General features: G+C 31.0%; 1 protein-coding gene and 1 pseudogene across 1 annotated transcript in view; one reads left to right on the top strand and one right to left on the bottom strand.

Moving 5' to 3' along the window:
- Epac (Exchange protein directly activated by cAMP) overlaps positions 1 to 22,220 on the top strand; it is a 517,502-nt gene that overhangs the window by 36,651 nt on the left and 458,631 nt on the right. The gene's annotated exons all lie outside the window — the stretch shown is intronic.
- LOC143199882 (uncharacterized) lies at positions 3,792 to 4,545 on the bottom strand (annotated as a pseudogene).

The raw sequence follows: 22,220 nt of genomic DNA, 5'->3' as shown, positions 1-22,220 counted from the left end.
CCGCGACATCAAGCACAAGTCACTGCTTAACCATTTTTATTTATTTGAAGAGGTAGCCCAAAATTCTCACCAAAGAGTGCCACGTTTTGAATCTAGTTCTTTTGACAATCGCTGCAATGTTGCTTCTTCGAATACCATATGTAGTGATATCGAAGATTTTCATTAGAGGATTATCATTAATATCATTATAAATAATATTAACATTAACATGATATAATATTATGATTATTAACCATCTTCATAGCCATCAAGCCCAAACTCACGTCAACAACTTTTACAAACCTTAAACGGCCAGTTGTCCAGCTGTTGTTGTATTTTTTCCTTTGTTTGTAATAGCTTAAGTTAATTAATCCTAATTAATTTTTTGGCCCTTCATTCCCCAAGTTCTCCAAGTTCTTGGCTCTTCAAGTTACTTGAATACTGATTCCTTAATCAAATGCATAGACAATACATCAACCAACTATTACAGGTGGTAAATATATTTCACTAAAAGTAAAAACGTGCCGGTAAACGTAATTAGTTTTTTTTATATGAAATCCACACGTGCAGACTTATTGGCCATTTAGTTAGTCCACAGAGTAATGTAATTGACAGTGATTTACAATCTTTTTACAGTTACCTAAATGTTATAGCAACTAAGCAACTAATTAATATTATCAGTAAATTGTTATTCCTCCATAGTTCTTATAAAAGGAGATTCTTATAAAACAGTCGATCTATTGCTTCTACTTGGCCTCGACAGAAAACAAGTCGTCATTTAAGCTATGAACGTATTTTAATTTATTACCAATCCAAACTGTACCTCGACTTTTGTATTTAATTACAAAATTATCTACAATACCTAATATAACAAAATATCTAAGTTATACATCCTACCAGAAAATGGAAGTATTCTTTATATGATAAATTGTGTGAAACGTTCTCAATAGGATATTGTAATCTGAAAAATACTAATAAAGTGTTTGTTCTGCCGGATTAAAAAGGCCAATAGAAAGGATATTAGAATGTTTTTTTGATGATTATAGGGATAATATTAATTATAATATATATAATATTATGTTGTATTTTATAATTATGCAGTTATAAATTAATATTATAATAGATGTATTATTTTTATTTTTGTTCAACAAAATCTAGGTATATTTAATATACATTTATTATACCTCTATATTTAAGATGTTACAAATTTAACAAACAAAAATAACATTTTTAGCAGTTTTAGAATGTTTAGTTTTTATACGTTATGATAGTACGTCTCATTACCTTTAAAGATTTTCGCTTTTTCACTTTTATATAACTTATTTCCAGCTATCTTTCATCTTATTTCATTACGAAAATTACAGATAATATTATACATTAAACTGATGCCTTCAAACAAGTTACAGTACTCGGTTTACATTTAATGGATTAGTTGCTTTTAAAAATAAAATTCAATGACTCTATTCAGTCTTTCAGTTCGGTCTATTTGATGATTTTTTAAGAGGGTTAATTTGCATTGGACATATATCCTCGAGAGGTACGAGATTTCGAATGTAAATCGTAGTAAAAGGAAAGGAATAAAAATGCACATTTTTCTAGGCTAAATTTACAATTCCGTAAAACAATGGCTAGTTTATATCGTACTATTCTTAAAAGTTTTAGTAAAGGTTTTAACGAGGTATATATTATGGAAAATATTAAGGGGTAAATTCAATTTGTAACCAGCCGTTTTAACGATGAAAAATAAACGAGTAAATCTATTACAACAAGAAGATTGTGATCTACTATGAACCACTAAATTAAAAAAAAATACTAATTAAGGGTCTCTGTGGACTATTTGACAGGATAGGACTATCAAAATTATCCCATGCGCATCCCAAAATACAGACGCCATAAACTTGCCAGCCGACTGTTGCGTTTTCCCACGCTTTGGAGCGGGTTCATCGTGTGCAGTCAACTGGGATGACAGTCGGTTGAACTCCGGAGTGAAATGGTGGAGCCATGTTTCATCCATTGTCACATATCGATGCAAAAACTCGGATGTATTACGCTTGATCATCTTCAAACACAGCTCCGAATCATCTATTCGTCGTTGTTTTTGGTCAAAAGTGAACTCGCGCGGCACCCACTTTGCACAGAGCTTCCTCATACCCAAATATTCGTGATTGATATGATGTATACGTTCAGATGATATCCTTAGAGTGTCCGCTATTTCATTTAATTTAATTTTACCGTCACTCAAAATCATTTTGTGGATTTTTTAAATGTTTTTGTCGGTAACAACCTCCTTTGGGCGTCCACTGCATTTACCGCTTTCGGTGCTCATTTCACCAGGTCTCAACTTAGCAAACCAATCCTTGGTGGTTGATTTTCCTGGAGCAGTATCCGGAAATTCGGCATCAAGCCAAGTTTTTGCTTCAACTGTATTTTTTCCCTTCAAAAACAATACTTTATCAACACCCGAATTTACTTTTTATACATTTTTTTCACAATAACAAAAGTTGCTTCGCTCAAAATGCTATAATTCACAAACTAATGATCCGACAGCTGTCAAATTTACACACGCATCTTTAGAGGGTTAGGGCTAACCGAAAAACTAGGCTAACTAGAAAATTACTTACTTGATGACTTCAAACAAGTTTACTCGGTTTACATTTAATGGATTAGTTGCTTTTAGAAATAAAATTCAATGACTTCCTATTTGGTATTTCGGTTGGTTCTATTTGATGAATTTTTAAGAGGGTTAATTTGCATTCGACATATATCCTCGGGACCTACGAGATTTCGAATGTAAATCGTAGTAAAGGGAAAGGAATAAAAATGCGCATATTTCTAGACTCAATTTATAAATCCGTAAAACAATGGCTAGTTTTATGTCGTACTATTCTGAAAAGTTTTAGTAAAGGTTTTAACGAGGTATACATTATGGAAAATATTAAGGGGTAAATTCAATTTGTAACTAGCCGTTTTAACGATGAGAAATAAACGAATAAATCTATTATAACAAGAAGATTGTGATCTATTATAAACCACTAATTAAGAAAAAAACAAAAAGTAGTAATTAAGGATCACTTTGGACTATTTGACAGGATAGGCCTGGTTGACGGCAACTTTACAAAAAAAAAGGAAATTTGTGTCGATTTAAGCTTGAACTACACCCCAATTATCCTCAACATCAGTACAATGGTGACAATAATTGATACCTCTATTGAATATACCATACGAAGAACACAAACCGGAATATATAACAGATTACATGGATTAACACAAAATTTGACTTTGACTTTAAAGCATTAAATTCCAATTCTTTAGGCCGTAATTAGACGAGCAAAATATATATGGCATGAAAGAGTTTGCTTTTTTATTTAGGATACGGCTTGAACGATATTTTTCAAAATCGGTGGTGTTAATTTTTAATTGAAAATGAAACCATTTAAATGAACATTTTAATTATTTTCATTAAGTTTTGCTATCAATATAACTTACAAAAAAGTAGAAAATAATTTAAAAGTGCAGTAAATGTTCGTAGGTACAATCTCTTAATAAACCCCAAATATAGTCTCCTATCATGTCTTCATTGTATTGGCCTTGATAACGTTGTTCGAAGCTCATAATGTCCTGTTAAAAACTTTCTCCTTGATCTGAATACGCTCCCATGTTGTTTTTCAATTTATCTAAATGAGCATGTAACATATGAACCTGACACAATTTCCTGACACAAAGTTCTGTTCTTACAGGCCATGACCGTTGAGTATAATGCTTAGCATCCGCTCCAATTATACTCGCGATATTTTTCAAATTCAAGCGAAATTTTAACGGCCATCTTCTTTTGTGAAAAATGTTGAGAATGTTTCATGCCTAGTCCGCTGATCCGTGATATTAACATCAACAAGCAAATTCCACTGTTTTAAGCGAGAGCCTAAAAGCTCTGCTTCCCTTTTTTTGGCAAGTTTAAATATCGAATTATGTCATTAAAATCTTCTGTAGTAATAAGATGGTGTTTTGGTTGTTCTGGTGTAGGTCAAAAATTCCTTATCCGAATTACTTTCATGAGAACTAAGAGATGAACTACTTTTCCGCGATAATTTTTTCGGTGGCTAAGTTACTGGTCGTGTCAGATCATGTGCGACTGAAGCAGAAGAGGATTTTAGATCACGATATTCGATAGGTTTTGCATTTTTACCTCTACCTCTTTTACTCGGATTCACATTGTCAAAATACCAGTCGTTAACGTGATTTTTGGTTCTCGCCAGATTCTTGGTGTCGCAAATTTCAGTGACCTTTTCTCACCTCGATACCAACCTAAAATATAGAAATAGAATTTAATATGTCTATTATATTTAATTCACCATTTAATTAAAATTTTCTGATTACCTTACAAATATATTTTTCAATTATTACAAGCAACATGTAGAGCCTATGTCACAGTTAAAATATGCTTTGTACGCTTCACAGGGAACGTGAGATTTATTTAATTCGTAGACGTAAAATGTCTTGAACTTTAATAAAGTGCCCAAATATATAACAAAATGCATCAGCATCATATTTACACTTTCGCGATGACATTTTAAGGTCTTCTAGATTTGTACGAAACACCTATTTGTTGTTTATCACTCTAGTATCATCTATCAGTGCTGTGAGAATGTTTAAACCCCACTCTGATCGCGCGGTGTTCTTAATTGCATTAAAAATATTTAAAATTTATTAAAAAACCAAATATAAATATTATTACTATAACTATTACAAAAGCAATCTTTATACCAAAAAAAGATATTTTCTTTTCGTTTTTGTTCATAACTAAGAGGAAAATCATAAAATAAACTTCAGGACAAAGAACAAAAATTTTTTCGTAGAGTCGTGTTATCATTGACACGGAAGTAAAATTACATAAAAATATCTTTACGGTTAAGAACTTTGAAAACGCCGTCGAGGAATTAAGTACTATCATCCAAGGAGTCGGCAACAAAGCAACGCCTAAAAGTGAAGGAATCCGCCCGAAACACAATTTATACCCTAAGAACATCAAGCGCAGCATAAAATGAAAAAGAAGAAAGACTTACAAAAACTTGGCATACCGCTCGATACCCAATAGATAAAACCTTATTTAATAAATGTTTGGGAGAATTTAAGGACTTCATGGAAAAGTTCACAAACAACTTCCGGAATTATCTATTAGCAATAACACCCACACGTTACAGTTACACGAATTTGTTGCTGTGGAGACCAAACATAACCATAAAGAAATTAAATAATTTCTATTAGAGATAACAGAGGAGGGTAAGTTCAAATAAGGATATTATGGAAAGGAGAGTCAGTACCTTTGCTTACTACATAAGTAATGTATTTAAATCATTAGGAACACTAACACTAACATCACATTAGGAACACGAACACACAGCCGAAAGAAAACAGTACCTTCAATCACCTCCGCAAATATACCTACTGTTGAAGAGCGTGTATTCTAATAGAGTTATGAGAGAAATAACAACTCTCAACGAATGAAAAAGATCATCAGATTACGATCTTGTCGATGCAATTCTCTTAAAACATCTACGAAACAAAAGAATCATGAGATTAGTGAAAATCTTTAAGTTCAAAAAAATGTCTAAGTCAAATATCTAGTCGTAATGGTTCCCAAACTAGACAAAGTACCTCAGGATAGGACTTCGTATAGACTTAGAAGCTTCGTACCAGTAATTGGTAAACTGATAGAAAAAATTCCCCTAAACAGAATGAAGGAGAACCTAAATAACATCGAACAATTAAGGTAAACAAACTATGGACTATAGTTTGTATAAAATAGGGCAGAATGTTAAAAAAGACAGACAGACTGTATAAAAAAGTTTCATGTCATATACGAATTGCATCTAAAGACAAGAAATTATTCAGTCATTTTTTCCAATGTCACCACCTGAGAAACTTTTTTAGGTTTGCAACTCTGTTAATATTAATGTGCTAATCAAATGTAACTATTTTATTAATAAAAAGTGAACATGTTTCGTTAAAATAAGCTACAGTAGTTAAAATTCCATTAATATTTTATAAGTTTGGCTGTTTCCAAATCTAAAATCTTCGGGTCTGAAGCTGGAGAATGTTCCGGAATAAAAATTATTTAATATAAATGTCAGCTTCTTTTTTTCTTGGAACGCCTTATTTTCAGAGCAGGTTATAATTGGCAATGGCAAAAGAAACAAAAATAATTTTTTCTTTTACTTTCGCCTCTCGAAATTCCATAAAGGATTTAACAAAGACGTCGTAAGATATTGTTTTTTTGCCCTCATAATACCTATTCCTCGTGCTTTTATTTTAATTCATATCATGAATTTATTAATTTGTCCCTCTCCTGTCATATAAACTTATCTGATCCAGTTAATTTGCGTTCATATTTAAGTTTAATTGGACTGCGCTAGTAGCAATACATCCAACAGACGCTAATTAAGTTTAATTCGGAAATCTTATATTTTAACTTTAAGAAGAATATTAAGAAAACATTACTAAATAGCAAATAACGACATAGTGAATAGGTTCCTATTATTCTTATGGATTCCTGCTTAATGCCTAATTCCTGTCGACCTAATAACTGCTGATTCCAATGTTAATCTTGTCGATAGTTTAATTGTGCGACGACGATAATAAAAGACAATTGAGTATACAGTTATTCAGCCTAAAATGTCAAATAAAAGGTTTTTGGACATCATAAAAGGCTGTTTACATTTCGTAACATTCAATTTAACAAACGCTAATGGACTTTAGGCCTGAAATTTTAGATTTTAAGTTTACGAATAATATTAAATAAAAATTACTAAATAGTGAATAATTAGATAATGAATAAGCTTGTGTTATTCTTGTGGATTCCAGTCTGTCGTTCATGCTATTCACTCCTATAGACTGAATAACTAAGGATGCGAATGTTAAACTTGTAAAAGTTCAAAACTTATAAAAAACTTATAAATAAGGAAAGACAATTGAATCTATAATTATTCAGTCAAAAATATGAACTGAAAAGGTTTTTGGACCACACGAAGGACTGTTTTAAACCTCCTAACATATTAAATATAAATGAAACCCTAATTGTCTTGAAATATTAGAAAAAATTCTTCTAAACAGAATGAAGGAGCACCTAAATAACATCGAACAAGTACAGTAAAAATGGACTATAGTTTGTATAAAAAAGATCAGAATGTTACAAAGGACAGAGAGACTGTATAAAAAAGTTTCATATCATATACGAATTGCATCTAAAGACAAGAAATTATTCAGTCATTTTTAGTTTTGCGACTCTGTTAATATTAATGTGCTAATTAAATGTAACTATTTTATTAACAAAAAGTGAACATGTTTCCTTAAAATAAGCTACAGTAGTTAAAATTCCATTAATATTTTATAAGTTTGGCTGTTTCCAAATCTAAAATCTTCGAGTCTGAATATGGAGAATGTTCGGGAATAAAAATTATTTAATATAAATGTCAGCTTCTTTTTTTCTTGGAACGCCCTGTTTTCAAAGCAGGTTATAATTGGCAATGGCAAAAGAAACAAAAATAATTTTTTCTTTTACTTTTGCCTCTCGAAATTCCATAAAGGATTTAACAAAGACGTCGTAAGATATTGTTTTTTTGCCCTTATAATACCTATTCCTCGTGTTTTTATTTTAATTCATATCATGAATTTATTAATTTGTCCCTCCCCTGTCATATAAACTTATCTGATCCAGTTAATTTGCGTTCATATTTAAGTTTAATTGGACTGCGCTAGTAGCAATACATCCAACAGACGCTAATTATGTTTAATTCGGAAATCTTATATTTTAACTTTAAGAAGAATATTAAGAAAACATTACTAAATAGCAAATAACGACATAGTGAATAGGTTCCTATTATTCTTATGGATTCCTGCTTAATGCCTAATTCCTGTCGACCTAATAATTGCTGATTCCAATGTTAATCTTGTCGATAGTTTAATTGTGCGATGACGATAATAAAAGACAATTGAGTCTATAGTTATTCAGCCTAAAATGTCAACTAAAAGGTTTTTGGACATCATAAAAGGCTGTCTCCATTTCGTAACATATTCAATTTAACAAACGCTAATGGACTTTTATTTTAGATTTTAAGTTTAAGAATAATATTTAATAAACATTACTAAATAGTAAATAATTAGATAATGAATAAGTTTGTGTTATTCTTGTGTATTCCTGTCTGTCGTTCATGCTATTCACTCCTATTGACTGAATAACTGAGGATGCGAATGTTAACCTCGTAAAAGTTCAAAACTTATAAAAAACTTATAAATAAGAAAAGACAATTGAATCAATAATTATTCAGTCAAAAATATGAAATGAAAAGGTTCTTGTAACTCATGAAGGACTGTCTTAAACCTCCTAACATATTAAATACATATGAAACCCTAATTGTCTTGAAATATTAGAAAAAATTCTTCTAAACAGAATGAAGAAGTACCTAAATAACATCGAACAAGTACAGTAAACAAACTATGGACTATAGTTTGTATAAAAAATCGCAGAATGTTACAAAAGACAGACAGACTGTATAAAAAAGTTTCATATCATATACGAATTGCATCTAAAGATAAGAAATTATTCAGTCATTTTTTCCAATGTCATCACCTAAGAAACTTTTTTAGTTTTGCGACTCTGTTAATATTAATGTGCTAATTAAATGTAACTATTTTATTAACAAAAAGTGAACATGTTTCCTTAAAATAAGCTAGAGTAGTTAAAATTCCATTAATATTTTATAAGTTTGGCTGTTTCCAAATCTAAAATCTTCGAGTCTGAATATGGAAAATGTTCGGGAATAAAAATTATTTAATATAAATGGCAGCTTCTTTTTTTCTTGGAACGTCTTATTTTCAAAGCAGGTTATAATTGGCAATGGCAAAAGAAACAAAAATAATTTTTTCTTTTACTTTCGCCTCTCGAAATTCCATAAAGGATTTAACAAGGACGTCGTAAGATATTGTTTTGTTTTGCCCTCATAATACCTATTCCTCGTGTTCTTATTTTAGTTCATATCATGAATTTATTAATTTGTCCCTCCCCTGTCATATAAACTTCCGTGACCCAATTAATTTTCGTTCATAACTAAGTTTAATTGGGCTGCGCTAGTAGGAATACACCCAACAGACGCTAATTAAGTTTAATTCAGAAATCTTATATTGTAACTTTAAGAAGAATATTGAGAAAACGTTACTAAATAGCAAATAACTACATAGTGAATGGGTTCCTATTATTCTTATGGATTCTTGCTTGATGCCTAATTCCTGTCGACTTAATAACTGCTGATTTCAATGATAATCTTGTCAATAGATTAATTGTGCGATGACGATAATAAAAGACAATTGCGTCTATAGTTATTCAGCCTAAAATGTCAACTAAAAGGTTTTTTGACATCACAAAAGGCTGTTTACGTTTCGTAACATATTCAATTTAATTGACTTTAGTCTTGAAATATTAGATTTTAACTTTAAGAATAATACTAAGGAAACATTACTAGATGGTGAAATAAGTCCCTGTTATTCTTGTGGATTCTGGTCTGTCGTTCGTTCAATTCATTCCTGTCGACCGAATAACTGCAGATTCGAATGTTAAGCTTATAAAAGCCTAAAACTTATAAAAACTTATAAATAATAAAAGACAATTGAGTCTAAAATGTCCACTAAAAAGGTTCTTAGTAGCGTTGGAAACTATCGACTGAAAACAGTCGAAACAGTCGGTAGTCGCAAAACAGTCCATAGTCAAAAAACTAGTGACCGAAAATAGTAATTACTATTTTCAGTCAAATGCACGGTTCGACTGTTTGTTTCAATTCGTGATGTCAGACGAAGATGTACAAACACTTTCCTGTATAAATTGTTAGAAAGGAAAGGACAGAGATAATTGCTTGGAGCAGTTAATTTTATATGTGCTTATATTTTTGCAACAGTAGTATAAGCGAGGCAGAGATGTACATATTTCTTCACGTACTAATTTTATAAAAGAATAGGGAAAAAATAATTACTGAATATTATTAACATGCAATTAATAATTTCATTTTAAGCGAAGTAGAATTACCTTTATATTTGTGTTCTGTGGATCTGTAAAAAGGAATGGAATTTTTCTATGGAATGAAGTAATATGTTAATGCTATTTTTAAATGATATACTATAATAAATATAGACAATACAATAGAACTTAAACACAACCTAAAAACTAAAGATATACAATAAATACTAAATAAAAATTAAACGTATACCTAATCATAGAAGAAACTGATCCATGACATAATTAAAAATCATCGCACAATAACTACTAGAGCTTTTTTTAAATAAAATCAATGCATTATTTATTATTGAAAGGAAATGTTTTTTTAACAAAAATCGAGAGTAATCGAAACGTTACCTATTATTGCTATGAAAACAGTCAACAGTATTTTACTATTTATCATTAATAATTTTAAACTTTTTACCATATTACATTAACAATCTTGAAAAATATCGTTCCAAAATGTGTAAATCTATATAAGCGTAAGTTTGGCATATTTTTGTTAAAGTCGCGGCTAGGACGAGAAAGCCAGAACGTAAAAAATCAGTCGGACCGAAAATAACGACTGAAACAGTCGATAGTAAAAAGTAGTAAATTAATAAGCAGTCGATAGTCGATTTCAGTCGATAGTTCCCAAAACTAGTAAATAGATTAGTAAAAATTTTTACCAGTAAATAAATCGAACAAACAGAAGTCAGTTTAAGCTGAAAAAAAGTCATCAAAATACGACAGAGTTTCTTTAACGTTTCCAATTTTATACATTGAGCCATGTAATCAAAAAGCATGGAGCGCATAAGAGTGAATTTGGTTACAGTTGCGTACATTTAAATTCCCCTTCTATATTTTATAAAGTTTGTGATTCTAACTGACGCTGTGTTTGGAACAACAACGTTTCCCTACCGTCCCCTACACTGAGCTTTTTAAAACAGCTGAAAATATATTTATTATACTTCCCCCTTTTCTAATATGTTGAGCAACATCGGTTGGATACGAGGATCGTTCAGAAGTGTATTAGGGTGCTCGTGGATAAATAGAAAGCTCTAATTTTAACTGAAATAGAAGCAGAGCAATAAACTCGCAGGTACCCCAAAACGAATTAAATGACAGGTGAAGATCAAACTGTCATCCAAACTTTACGATAAAAAGAATTTTGGCGATTGTTTTAAAGTAGACTTTTCAAATGATCACCTCCTGGTTCTTGTCTGATAAAATAAATAATTTAAATTCATAGTTAGAAAATGTAAATAAATTAATTTGTATTCTAATTCAGGAGTTGATATTACGGACAAAAAAAAATGAGTCGTGTTTAGCGGACAACATCACCGTAATTTTATATTTCGTATTAATTAAAGTATCATAAGTATAATGATAGGTCGTCAAGCAGTTTAATTTAAACTTTTTTCCGGCGTTTTCAAAGTTTACAGTACCTTTTTGTGATGAGAAAATAAGAGTAGACGAAAATTAGGCTCGTGTTTTCGATTTATACCGAACCAACCGAGTTTATACAGACGTCGTAATATTATCATAAAATGTATTTGGCTGAATTCGGAATAAGATTGATATGCTACGAGAATCGTTAATATTCATAACGCAAAGAAATTCTTGGAAGTAATTGAGTATCGTAAATAATTGATGATGTAAAAGTTTTATGAATAAATTCGCATCATTTAAAAAAAGCTACTAAAAGAATAAGTATAATAAGGGACTCCCTCCTAAAAAGGACAAAATTTTTAAAAGTGTGGTACTGATTTTATTATTGATAATGTTTCTTATAATGGATGGTTAATAGCCTCAAAAGTTAAGGCTTTTAATGCTAAAGTTAATTGCTGTGACAGTCACGGGTTCGAATCCCGCAGGGCATGAATGCATTTTTGATTTATGATTCTAATTGTAAATATTTCTAGGAAACAATGTTAAATCCAATAAGGGATAACCACCCGAGTAATGCTAGTAACAACTGAATTGACTGTGACTAAATTGGCTATTGGTTACTTAATATATTTAGTGCTGAGATCGTCGTTCGAGCTCTATGTTAAGTAGTAATTAAAATATAATTAAAAAAAACATTACCTTAGACTTTTTGTTGATTATCCCAATTTATATAAAGTTTTCTCCAAAATCCTCATGTATAAGTATTAACAAAAAGTAATGAGAAAATTCTAGTACCTCCAAATAAACTATAGACTGTACATTTAACCGAGTTTATAGTGGTATATAGCAAATTAACTATAATTATCTATACTAACAAAAACTAGAACTGTATTTATAAGCACACGATATACCCTCAAATCTATATATTTTCAGTGCAACATTGTTGACTTGACAATCTCCTATATATAAAGTTGTAATTTAATTTTATTCGCCTTTAACAAGAAATTTAAATATTTAAATTGAAATTAAATAAAACATTTTTATTTTTATGCTGTTAACATGTGAATGAAACATTTTCAAAATACTTTTTTAATGACCCTATAATATAATTGTAGTTGCGCATATATCGACATTTTTATTTGTTGTAATATTAAATATAATGCTATTTTATATATCATATCCATTTCATTCACCACGAATGAAATTTTTGAAAATCTAATGACTGTTCTCATACAAACGAACAACATTTATTTATTATTTTTCTTAGTACAATATCTTGTTGAGAATGCTCTAGACAACCAATTGTATTAAAACATATTGACGTTTGTTGACAAAATAATATTCGGAATCCTAGCCAAATTGCATATTGTGTATGCTCTTGGTAATAAACAAAATATCCTAAAAGGCATAGTATAATTCATTTATTTTAGATAACATAACTTAATAATATTGGCAGAACAATAAGGAGATATATAATAACACTAGCGACCCGCCCCGGCTTCGTACGGGTGCAATGCTGTTACTAAATTAAATAGACTACAGAAAAAATATGAACGTTATATATAAAAACATAGCCGCCCGCTCCGACTTTGCACGGGCATAAAATATATATGCCTATGTCACTCAATGAAAACATGATTAAAATCGATCCAGTATTTTTGGTTCATTCATTACTGCCCTTGGCCTGCACGCATTAAATTTGGAGTAAAATAATTCCTCTTCCCCTATACTTACTATGAAGATTTCCTGCTATCTTTGGAATATCTAAATTCATACAATTTTTATTACATTACACATTTTTAAACGCAAATTTTAAATTTGTAATATCTCCGAAAATATTTGTTTAATTTACATGCTGTAAGGAACCATATTGATCTATATTAATTGCACACTGTATTTAAGGTACTTAATTCGATAAGGATTAATGCCGTATTGCTTAAAATAGCTTCGTAAATAAGCCATTTTCTCACGTAAAAAGTAAACAATAAAAATGGTTAATGTGGGTTATCCCTAAAAGATAAACATATACCATCGCGGACTTTTTTGTAGACCTTTTTATGGTGTACAATACTGTAGTACATTAATTTGATCTAACTCGTAGGGTTAGGCAGCGTTTTTGCTAATTGCTAAATAAGTCTAAAAAATATGTTAATTTACGACATCACGTTAGAAACCTCTAAAATTAGTAATGTTGCGTTAGTATATTATGCATGTATTATACATATAAACCTTCCTCTTGAATCACTCTATCTATTGAAAAAAACCGCATCAAAATCCGTTGCGTAGTTTTAAAGATTTAAGCGCACATAGGGATATAGGGACAGAAAAGGCGACTTTGTTTTATACTATGTAGTGATTATATTACTGTTAGCATATATTACTACCTACATGTAATTTTCTGCTATATGGCGTCATATTGCCTGGCTCTTACCTTTTCTATTTATATCTTATTAGTTTACTTCCTTTTAAAAAAGGATTATATTTGTATAATATTTTTCAATTATTTTTACTATAAGTGTAATAAATATAGCATTATAAATTAGACACAAAAATAGAAAAAATGTGAAAATGTATACCGAAAGATAGGAAAAAAAAAACTACAGTTGTTCTTTTTATACTTTGGCCCTATTCTGACTAAGAAGCACAGTTGAATATGGTTACGAGTTTGCCCATTTAAGTTTGTATTCTGTGTCTTTATGTCCTGTAATATTGCTACAAAATTTGCTGCAGAAAAAAGTCTTTTTTTAGTTAATTTTTAGTTTTTCTTATTGGTTTTGAAGTCGAATATCTCCAGTAATAATTATTCAATGAAGCTATACAAGCAAGCCATAACACGTTTAAAATATAACAGTTTATTCAGCATATAAAGAAAGCAGGAGAACGGGTTGCTCTGTTTTGTAATAGATAAAAACCCCGAGGGTCGGTTTGTGTTTCCCTTGAAGAAGTCGCTTTTTCTTTTAAATAAATTAGTTTTTAAAGTAAATGAACAGATTTCTTTGTTGAAAACTCTTGCCCATTTTATAAGTGACGCAATCGGTAGGGTTCCGGGAAGACCATAAGGCTATTCTTTACTCTTTTGAGTTCATTCAGTTAACTGGCACCAAATTAATTCTCAAGAAAAGAAGACCTCAGTATGGTTCGAGTAAACGTATCGCAACTGAAATTGTAAGGTCACAAGAGGTGGACTGAAGGTATTTAAAGAACTGTAGCTGTAAACTAGTAAATCATATTCAAGCAGTAAAAAGCACTCTTAGTTCATTGATTCCCAACACTTGCATTACATTTCAAGGTGTAAGACCACCAGAGGTGGATTGAACTGTGAATTAACATAGTTTACTGAAATTTGGAAGGAAAACTAGGAAAAAACATTCCATAGAGGGAAGATATTCAAAGGCAAATTGGCGGATGAAGGTGAAATTAATACTTAAAAAGAATATTTATAACATCTATACGAGAGCGAGGTACTGTATAATACTGATTAGGCCCTTACTATCCCGGCCATGTGCTAAGGCCATTTAAAAATGAAGCGAACTGTGAATGAGTGATATGGGTTCGTCTGTTTTATAATGGATAAGATCCCCGAGTATCGCTTTGTACCGCCGTTCAACAAATTGTCTCTTTTTTCTTTTAAATAAAATAGTCTTTAAAATTATTTAATCGTTTTGTGTTTGGATTTAGACTTTTAAAAGTCTTTATTATCGTAAAGTTGAAATTGTTCCATATAAAATACAAAATGTCTTTACGATCTAATATTAATTGCGTCTGGACGCTAGATTTGCCTGTTTTGAGTAATTTGTGTTCGGACCATGAACATAATGGATGAGATGTGATTTGCGCCCCTTAAATTGTCAATCAAGAACGCGTCAGTCGATCAATGACTTCATTAACATTCTCTAACAGAGCTCTAACACAATTATTGCGAATGAGTTTAACTAGGTCTAGTCTTTGGGGATCTGATTGTTGGTCAATCTTAATTTTATATATATATATATATATATATATATATATATATATATATATATATATATATATATATAACAGGTCAATTGAAAAATCCCCGACTTGACACATAGATGGCGCTACTAGAATTTAATTCATACGTTTTCAATTAGCCCTAACCCTCAAAAGATGCGTGTGTAAATTTGACAGCTGTCGGATCATTAGTTAGTAAATTATAGCATTTTGAGTGAAGCAACTTTTGTTATTGTGAAAAAATGGATAAAAAGGAATTTCGCGTGTTGATTAATTATTGCTTCTTAAAGGGAAAAAATACAGTTGAAGCAAAAACTTCGCTTGACGCCGAGTTTTCGGACATTGCCCCCAGGAAAATTAACCATCGAGGAGTGGTATGCTGAGTTTAAACGTGATGAAATGAGCATTGAAGCCGGTGAACGCAGTGGACGCCAAAAAAAAGTTGTTACTAACGAAAATATTTAAAAAATCTACAAAATGATTTTGAATGACCATAATAAATATAATTCAATGAAATAGCAGACACTCTAAAGATATCAACTGAACGTGTACATCATATCATTCACAAATATTTGGGTATGAGAAAGCTATGTGCAAAGTGGTTGGCGCGCGAGCTCACTTTTAACCAAAAACAACGACGAGTTGATGATTCGGAGCAGTGTTTGAAGATGATCAAGCGCAATAAACCTAGTTTTTGCGTCGATATGTGACAATGGATCAAACATGGCTCCATTATTTCACTCCGAAGTCCAGTCGACAGTCATCCGAGTGGACTGCACACGATGAACCCGCTCCAGAGCGTGGGGAAACGCAACAGTCAACTAGCAAGTTTATGGCGTCTGTATTTTGCGATGCGCGTGGAATAATTTTCATTGACTACCTTGAAAAAGGAAGGACCATCAACACCGACCATTACATAGCGTTATTGGATCGTTTAAAGAATGAAGTCGCCAAGAAAACGACAGTATTTCTAGAAAAAGGAAGTGCTGCTTCACCAAGGCAATGCACCGTGTCACGAGTCAATGAAAACGGTGGCAAAATCCATAAATTGGGCTTCGAATTTCTTCCTTATCCACCGTATTCTCCAGATCTGGCCCTTAGCGGCCATTTCCTGTTCTCAGATCTCAAAAGAGTGCTCGTTGGGAAGAAATTTTTGACCTATTTTGCAGCAAAGGACAAATCGTAATACAAAAATGGCAGCAAAATCGTAATACGAAAAGTGGGAGGGTCGCTATAATCAGTGTATTACACTTGAAGGGAATTATGTTGAATAAAAAACTTTGACAAAAAATGTACTATGGTAGACCGATGACTATTTATATACATTTTTATTAATATTTAGACTTTTTATATTAATGATTTATAACTAAATCAGCTTTGAAATATTTTGAACTAATGTCATGGCCCATTGATATCAGGTGCAGGATGTATAAAGCGCAGAACACGACAATTTCCTGTTAGAGATGAGCTATTAAATGAAATGAAGAATGCAGAACAGAACAAAAGACTGTTTAAATCGAGCAATTCCACTTCTTGTTAAAAGAAATCGAATTTCCTGACTATAAAGCGAATACTTTTGAGATAGAGTTTAGTCAGAGGTTATTTTTGTTTAGTTTTTCTTTAAGAATAATACTTTATGGGGTGTAAGAAAAACTGTCTACTTAATGATCTATGTATCTAAATCTAAGGATCTAAGTATCGTTAATATATGTTACAATTTACAATTACAATTTTTTTACATTTTTTTTGTATTTTAGAATTACAATTTACGGTCATTGAAAATCATTTTGCGAGTTTTTTAAATGTTTTCCTCGGTAACAACCTCTTTTGGGCGTGCACTGCGTTCACCGTCTTCGGTGCTCATTTTACCATATTTAAACTTAGCATACCAATCCTTGATGATTGATTTTCCTGGGTAGTGTCCGGAAACTCGGAATCAAGCCAAGATTTTTCTTCAAGTGTATTGTTTTCCTTCAAAAAGCAATATTTTATCAACACGCGAAATTCCTTTTTAATGCATTTTTTCACAATAGCAAGAGTTGCTTCACTCAAAATGCTATAATTTACAAACTAATGATCCGACAGATGTCAAATTTACACACGCATCTTTTGAGGGTTAGGACTAATTAAAAACGTATGAATTAAATTCTAGTAGCGCCATCTATGTGTCAAGTCGGGCACTTTTCAATTGACCTGTTATATTAAAACAATAACTAAGATAATTAGGTATTTTGTTTTTTACAATTTATGAATTTATATTAAAGAAATATATTTAAAATCATTAAATTAATTATTAGTTTTTCAAGACTTAAGTAATTATAAAAATTGGTTCAAAGAATAATATGTCATATGTATAAATAATCCTATAATCACATATTTTATTGAACTAATCGTTAAACACCTTAATACATATGAATCTCTTAAAGTACTTTTCAAAATTAGTATTAATAATTCATAATTTTTTCTATTTATGTTTTGTGGTGCATCAATGTAAATTATGTAGTTAGTTTCACTTCAGCTGCTGTATATTTTCTTTACTTCATTTATATATTCATATAAACTTTATATTTTATCCATATTTCTCAACTAAAATATTTATTGCAAAAACAATAAATACGTCAGGCTGATTAAAAGAAATATTCCTTTACCTAAATTCTTAAATTAAATTGCATCGATCTTTGTTTATTTATTCCACTCTTCGATCTGACCCTCGCAGATAAGTCTACTATCAATTTATCTTCTATGGCTTTCGTTTGTCTACTGATTTCTACTTTATTTTATATCCCATGTGAGAACTAACAACTCGCCAACAAGTAAAGAATTAAAAATATATGAAGCTATTTTATAATTGTTAATATTCTTTGCATCATTCATTTTAACTCTTGAGCATACATTGACGTATTTATGATCTGCAATATTTCATTAGTGTTTTGTTAGAAAATGAATTTACTAAAACAACCTGACATTGATTAGAAGTTAATACCATTAAAGTTTTCAGAAAACCTTAGCAAACTTAACAGCCTTTAATAAAAATTTTAGTAACCTTTCGAATTACCTTCGGTACAACGATATACTATGTCTTCAAAACCATATCAATTACCATCAGTCCTTAAGAAAGAACTGCCAGTAAGGAATACCTAATTATCTCATAAACAAAGAGGACAGGCCATTTCTGTTATTCTCGAATTTTGTTAATCTATATTGGGATGAAATTCTCGCACATGTCGGGTTTTTATTTCACAGCTGTCTGTGTACCTTCCGATAAAGCGGACACATTAATTTGTTCTCTCAACGAAAAACGTTAAATATAATATTACATGATTATACTTAATCGTTTTTTTAATCAAAACTTGCCATAACTCTTTAATAAGTTTCAACAATAAGGGAATAACCGAAAGTAACTCAAAATCTTAAATTACACTGCTTAAACTTAAATATCACCTTTTAATAATATTTTAGCATACTCACGTTCCGTTTTAATATCGTTTAAAATCGTCTTACGATTCTAAATTGCCTGTCGGCATTTTGCCGCACAGCGTTGACATATTTTGATTTTAAAAATAGTCCATGGTTGATTTACGTACAAAAGAAACGAGGACTAATCTACCGTATAAGAGTTAGAGTTGGCAGCGGCTTGGCCAAAGCCTAAAATATTTGTTTACATATGTTATGTTAGTGGTCTGATGGCTATTCCTGGTGGCTTGATTTGGGCGTATTTCATTTTATTGGAATTTATTTATTTCTAGTGCATACTACACAGAAAGGCCTAAAGGGCCTAAAATTTTTTCCTCCATATAAGCTTTAACCATGCGAAATTTCACGCCTCCAGGTGTCACCATTTTTCCAAAAAAAGGGAGGCAAATTTTTCGCTTAGCCGATTAATGTATATAGTTAATTCAAAACAGTATTGACACGTGTGTCAATATGTATCTGTCTAAAATTGTAAATTCATTTACAGTCAGACAATATTATCCTTCTCATTTTATTCTATTTAAAAAGATATAGAATTCTGTTAGAGAAGTTCGATCATGTAACCGAGAGCCTACAAAAGTTGTCCGTTTGTCAAACGTCTGCAAAATTCTTCAAAATATTATAATTACGGGTTATAAACCGGCAAACGTTGTGTTAACGCTGTGTTTTCATTGAAAATATTTGTTGTGTGTTGCAGCTACACTGAATACTAGTACGGACACGGTCACTAAAATATCTCAAAAAATAAAAAACAATATAGCCCTAAATTTACCAAAAAGAAACCGTGTTTATGCGAGACAGGTGACAAATCAAGATCAGCTTGTTGTTAGCTGTATCAGCGATCAAATATACGAAATGTAAAAAACAATAGGGGTTTTTTTCAATCGAAACATAATACAATTATTTCAGGGAAAATTCTGGAAAGTATCCATAAAAAGCCAAAACATATACAGCTATTTGAGGGATGTAGAACATCACTTATATACTGTTGCGTAACATAGGATTTAAGTGCTGTAAAGATAACTCATGAAGGGGTTTAATGGAACTTCCAGAGATTTCTTTTAAAATAATACAACTTTTAAAAATATATAACAAGATCAAGGAAGAATTATTATATCAATTTATATATTTCAATGAGACTTATTTTTAATATATTAGAATGGTACATTGGGTCTCTCATGGCAAGATGATCATAAATATAGTGTAAAGATAACAAAAGTTTACATAACATTTATTAATAATTCATTCCAGACATATAGCTCTTCATGCTGGAAACAGGAATGCTTTTATTCCTGGTGCAGAATTAGTGTTTTCCTCTAAGCCCAAGGGTGACTACCATGGAGAAATGAACCATAACTTGTTTTTGCGGTAGTTTGAAAATCAGCTTTTAAAGAACTTGGAGGAACCAACAGTTATTGTTATGTACAATGCACTATATCTACTACATATATAGTACACTGGTGGGGAAAATCCCAATAAATGCGTCAATAAAGGCTGCAGTTAAGGAATGGCTTAAAGTACATAAAATAATTTTAATAAAATAACTCATGTAAAAGAATGAACTATATCCAATTGTTACCCGCTATGGAATATTTAAATTCATTTTATGTAATTTACTTTTTTAGAAATAAGCCTGAGAAAAGATATATGGTAGATTAAATTGCTGAAAGTTATGACCACAGATTGTTATGTCTTCCTCCCTATTACTGCATATTTAATACAATTGGGTTGATATGGGGTATAGCAGTTGACATTCAGGTTGAGAAGAAGAACCAGAACGGTCTGTATTTATGGAAAGAGGCATTGTCAAAAATAACACCTTCGGTTTGTGTGAGCTCGATCTGACACGATGAAGGAGAAATTGACAAATGGTAGAATTTTGAGCAAGTTTTTGATAGGTTGGAAATAAACAGCTTAGTTATTTACTTGAGTAGTGAATCTAAAAGTGACGGTGATTGAATAAATCTTAATAAATATTGGTTTGTGATTCAATGCTGGCATTACTAAGACAGGGTGATGAAGGAGGAAGCAATTAAAGGTCGGTATACCATTAATATACTTTAATTGTAGGAAATTGTATTATAGAGTCTCAAAGTTTTATGAGCATCTGTTTTATTGCTTAGAGTATACATGAAAATTTGGTTAACATATGTGAGGAGAGAAGTAATACTAACTGTTTTGCAGATACGGCAAATGTATTAAGGATAATGCTGTGATTAAATATTGTTTTATCAAGAAAAGAAAAGAATGGTAATATGATAATGACTTTACAAGGATACATTGCATCTAAAGAAACAAGAACTAAGCGTAAAACATAAATATGCTCTCTAATGAAATTAAAATACATTACTCAGATATACAATTGTTAATTAGGTCGATTAGGCCTTCGGAAGATACCATTACATAAAAAAATGCGCCTAGAACCCCACCTATACCAGTGTGGAAAAAAGTTCAATGTATATATAATAAAACAACCCTAACCTATATATTATTGTGACTGTATAATTAATTGTAGTTTCAAGTTCTTCAATAATATATGTATTAGATGTACTATAATATTAAAATAAATTATAATTCATATTATTCATATTCAAATTATAATACTTATACAACATTTTTGTTTCATTATTTTATTGATATTAAAATTTTGTTATATTTAATAGCTAAAATGTGCTAAAACTTAGAGTTGCTGCGGCAATATTGCGACGTTTTGACAGGTCTCGCATGTAACTACTGTTTTAAATATATTATAGATAAATAATAGCTTTATATTTGATTTAAACAAACCAGTGATACTAGGCATCTCTCTATAGGATATATAACCAGTTCAGCGCCAAAACGAAAATGGCAACGTCGCAAAATGAGCCGGAAACTTCCGTAATTTACCGAATGCTGACCGCGACCGATGCTTTGATCGACACATAAACAAATATCTGATTCTATTCTTACCAATTCTTGTTCTATCTGTTATTGTTACCTTGTGCGATTTACATCACTTTTTGGGTGAGAAGAAAATCTTACGAACATAAGAAAATCATGTTTTCCTTGAAACTTTACATCTAATTGATGAAAGCGACCCAATTATCGGATGTTAAATACATTTTTCCTTTTGTTCCGTTTCATATTCAACTCTTTCTCGTTTAAATTAAGATGAAATCTGACGAGAATCTTTAACGAGGGGTCGTTAGTGTTTTTCTTTCCGTTTAAACAACACGCCATGTCAAAGAGAATTCTGGACGGCTTGAACACTGTGAAGTAAATTTAATTTGAAAGCGGCAAGTCATTCATTTTTCTTGTCATCCTTTCGGAAATTATACACTATTCTCGTGCAAAACTGTTCCGCTATTTCTTTGGGTATAACACCGAATAAACAGTGCAGGTTCGTTTG

This window comes from Rhynchophorus ferrugineus, unplaced genomic scaffold (assembly GCF_030347505.1).
Source record: "Rhynchophorus ferrugineus isolate W39M unplaced genomic scaffold, kcgeb_rfMv2 rfM7, whole genome shotgun sequence".
Classification (NCBI taxonomy): domain Eukaryota; kingdom Metazoa; phylum Arthropoda; class Insecta; order Coleoptera; family Curculionidae; genus Rhynchophorus; species Rhynchophorus ferrugineus.
This window is presented reverse-complemented; position numbering and strand designations above follow the sequence as displayed.